The sequence below is a fragment of the Chiloscyllium plagiosum genome, unplaced genomic scaffold (genome assembly GCF_037043375.1).
Source record: "Chiloscyllium plagiosum isolate Xiang-an unplaced genomic scaffold, Cpla_swu_hap1 HiC_scaffold_29, whole genome shotgun sequence".
NCBI lineage: Eukaryota > Metazoa > Chordata > Chondrichthyes > Orectolobiformes > Hemiscylliidae > Chiloscyllium > Chiloscyllium plagiosum.
This window is the reverse complement of record NW_028270167.1, coordinates 65,959,100-65,963,470: the sequence shown is the minus strand read 5'-3', so window position 1 is coordinate 65,963,470 and position 4,371 is coordinate 65,959,100. Positions and strand designations below refer to the sequence as shown.

General features: G+C 47.7%; 1 pseudogene; it reads right to left on the bottom strand.

The window, feature by feature from the left end:
- Nucleotides 1-2,432: 2,432 nt before the first annotated feature.
- Nucleotides 2,433-3,643, bottom strand: LOC148142361 (uncharacterized; annotated as a pseudogene).
- Between the last annotated feature and the right edge of the window lie 728 nt (nucleotides 3,644-4,371).

The window sequence follows — 4,371 nt, the reverse complement described above, 5'->3', positions numbered from 1 at the left end:
ACAGACTGATTGAAGTACAAACATAAGGAAAGGTAAATGATAGGGTATACCCGAGGTTATTCCGGGAAGCGATGGGAGGGATTGGTGTGCCTTTGGCGATGTCCTTTGCGTCCTCATTGTCCTCTGGAGTAGTGCCAGATGATTGGAAGATGGCAAATGTTATTCCCTTGTTCAGGAAAGGGAATAGGGATAACCGTGGGAATGACAGAACAGTCAGTCTTACATCGGTGGTGGGCAAAGTATTGGAGACGATTCTGACAGGCAGGATTTACAATTACCTAGAAAACCATAGTTTGATTCGAGGTAGTCAGCATGGCTTTGTAAGGAGCACTTCATCCCTCAGAAACCGTATTGAGTTCTTTGCAGATGTGAAAAAATCACGTTGATGAAGATAGACCAGTAGATGTGGTGAACAAGAATTTTAGCAAGGCGATTGATACGGTTCCCCATTGTAGGCGCATTCAGAAGGTAAGGGGACATGGGAAGCAGGAAAATGTGGCTGTCTGGATATTGACTTAGCTGGCCCATGCAAGACAGAGGGTGGTAGCAGATGAAAACTATTCAGCCTGGACATCAGTGACCAAAGGTGTTCCACAGGGATCCTCTCTGGGACCTGTGCGATTTGTGATTTTTATGAATGACTTTGATGAGGAAGTGGAATGGTGGGTTATTAAGTTTGCTGATGACATGAAGGTTGATGAAGTTGTGGATCGTGTGGAGGGTTGGTATAGGTTACAAGAGGACATTGACAGGATGTAGTGTGTCAGATACAGTTCAACCTTAAAAATTGTGAAGCGATTTATTTTGGAAGGTTGCATGTCCATTCACAATACAAGGTTAAAAGCAGCATTCTTGGCAGTGTGGAGTGACAGAGGGATATTGGGCTCTATGTCCATAGATCACACAAAGTTGCCACCCAAGTTTGCAGGACTGTTAAGAAAGCATATTGTGTATTGGCTTTCATTAACAGGGGGATTGAGTTTAAGAGCAGTGAAGTCAATGCTTAGCACTATAAAGCTGTGGTTCAACCACACTTGGAATATTGTGTTAAGTGTTGGTTGCCTTATTATTGGAAACATGTGGAAGTCTCAGACAGTGTGCAGAGTAGATCTACCAGGATGCTGCCAGGACTGGAGGCCATGTCTGAGGAAGAAAGTTTGAGAGAGCTAGCGCTTTTCTCACTGGAGCGAAGAAGGATGAGAGGTGACATGATAGAGGTGGACACGATGTAGAGAGACATAGATAGAGTGGATATCCGGAGCCTTTTCCCAGGGCAAATTTGGCTATTAACAAGGGGCATAACTTTAAGGTGATTGGAGGAAGGTTTAGAGGAGATGTCAGAGGTAGGTTCTTTATTCAGAGAGTGTTGTGTGGGCGGAATTCACCCTCAGCGGTGGTAGTAGAGTCAGATACATTAGGGATAGTTAAGAAGACTCTTGGATAGTAACATGGAAGTTAGTACGTTGAAGGTTATGAAGGTTAGTCTGATCTAAGAATAGAATAAAACGCCGACAAAACTTTGAGGGCTGAAGGAATCTTACTATGCTGTACTGCTCTGTGTTCCAAGTTTCACTAGGTTTGTGGATTCTCATTAGTTGGTGATTGTTTGAGGGAGTGAGGTGTGCGAGGGAGTGAGGTGTGCGAGGGAGTCAGGTGTGTGAGGTCTGGAAGCTGGGGTGGGGCGTTAGACCAAGACTTCCAGTTTTGATGTGCATTGTTACATTCACCGAAGTGCCAGCTCTATATGCGTGGTTACCTTGACCAGACAAAATCCACCAAGTTCAGTTATTAAAACAATTTTTGGCTTGCCGTTTGCTCCTGGTTTCTTCAGAAACATTCTGTTGGATGAGCTATGAATTAGTATCTGACCAACCACAAACATGTACAATTTTATTTTGATACTGGTGAAAATGAAGGTACATCTATTGGATAGTTTCAGAGGGTTCACTGTGAGACACAAGATGCTGCAATAGAATGTCAATTGTGAATGTTTTCACACAGTCTCTGGTCCAGGGTGCAGATGTATGGAGTCTAGGGGACATGCCTGATGTCATCATCATAAGCAACTTGTGGAATGATTCTGACACTCCTTGTCCATACATCCGCTCCATAGGCCAGGCTTTGACTGAAGATGAATTTGTAAGGCATGGTTCCTGGTCAGTCATTGGTATCTAACTTAGACAGCATTTGTACCTACACTGAGAGCAGTGATAGCCTGTCGGCTTCTTTTTTTATTTCAAAAATTAACTTTATTCATATATATTTAATCTATACAATGGGACATGCCATCCTTCTGTAAACATTCCATTTCTTTGCGTATCGAAACAGGGTAATCATTCCTATTCACAGGTTGGTGCGATTACATTGAGCTGAGGCGCCAGCGGAGCCCAAATGACTGCGTGGGCCCCCTGTTCTTCTTAGGCAGGCATATGTTAGACGGTGGTCTTTCCCCACCGCGCCTTGGCGGCAGCTGCCCCAAGCTTCAGCGCGTCCCTCAACACGTAGTCCTGGACCTTGGAATGTGCCAGTCTGCAACACTCAGTCGGGGTCAACTACTTCAGCTGGAAGATCAACAGGTTTCGGACCGCCCAGAGAGCGTCCTTCACCGAGTTGATGATCCTCCAGGCACAGTTGATATTCGTCTCGGTGTGCATCCCAGGGAACAGGCCGTAGAGCACGGAGTCCCGCGTCACGGCGCTGCTCGGGACGAACCTCGACAGACACCACTGCATTCCTCTCCAGACTTCCTCTGCATAGGCACATTCCAGAAGGAGGTGTGTAACAGTCTCGTCCCCCCCGCAGCCGCTTCGAGGGTAGCGTGCGATGCGGCAGAGATTCCAGGCGTGCATAAATGATCTCACAGGCAGAGCCCTTCTCACCACCAGCCAAGCCATGTGTTGGTGCTTGTTGGAAAGTTCTGGCGATGAAGCATGCTGCCAAATGGCTTTGACAGTCTGCTCAGGGAACTGCTCGACAGGATCTGCCCTCTCCTTTTCCCGAAGGGTCTCAAGGACACTACGTGGTGACCACTTCCTGATGGACTTGTGGTCAAAGGTGTTTTTCTTCATAAATTTCTCCACGAAGGACAGGTGGTACGGAACGGTCCAACTACTCGGAGCGTTCCGCGGCAGCGAGGCCAGGCCCATCCTTCGCAACACCGGGGACAGGTAGAACCTCAGTACGTAGTGACACTTGGTGTTTGCGTACCGGGGATCCACGAACAGCTTGATGCAGCCACACACAAAGGTGGCCATCAGGGTGAGGGTTGCATTGGGTGTGTTTTTTCCCCCATTGCATGGGTCTTTGTACATTACATATCTTCGGACCCGGTCCATCTTTGATCTCCACACGAAGTGGAAGATGGCCCGGGTGACTGCGGCGGCACAGGTTCTGGCGAAAGGCCAGACCTGTACCACGTATAATAATACTGAGAGTACCTCACACCGGATGACCAAGTTTTTACCGGCGATGGAGAGCGACCGTTGCTCCCATCTGCCCAGTTTCTGTCTCACCTTCCTGATCCACTCCTCCCAGGTCTTGGCGCACGCCCCATGCCCCCCGAACCAAATACCCAGCACCTTCAGGTGGTCAGTCCTGACGGTGAAGGGATAGAGGATTGGTCGTCCCAGTTCCTGAAGAGCATGGCTTCGCTCTTGCTTCGGTTTACCTTGGCCCCCGAGGCCCGTTCGAACTGGTCACAGATGCACATACGTCTGTGCACGGACAGCGGATCCGAGCAGAAAACGGCGACGTCATCCATGTACAGGGGGGCCTTAGCCTGCGGACCCCCGCTGCCAGGAATAGTCACTCCTCTCAGGTTCGCATCCTTCCTGATGGACTCGGCAAATGGCTCTATGCAATACACAAACAAGGCAGGAGAGAGAGGGCAGCCCTGCCTGACTCCAGATCTGACTGGGAAGCTATCTGATTCCCACCCATTGATTGAGACTGCACTGCCTGTTGGCTTCTTTCCTCCTGATCAAGCTGGATTACAAATGATTCTTTGTGAGAGAATGTTTGAATGACTGCCCTGACCCAGGATGGAAACTCTCCTCCCAGATTCATGAGCATGCCAGCGTCTCACTCAGTGCTATATGCAGCTGTGAGGTCCAGTAGCACTGTACCCGAATTCACCCTTTTGGAATCCACTTTTAATGTCGGTCATGATGCAAAGTGATGGGTTTACTGAGCTGAACAATAATCAGAGGTTTACCATGTTTGTGAATTGGGCAATAAGAAGGTATAAGCTAAAATTATTCAACTGAACAATAACTGCATCATCTATGAAAACAATAAAATTTATTCTATATTGACGGAATTAAAATATAAACACCGAACAACCTTTTATGATACAAAAGTAAAGAATGCACA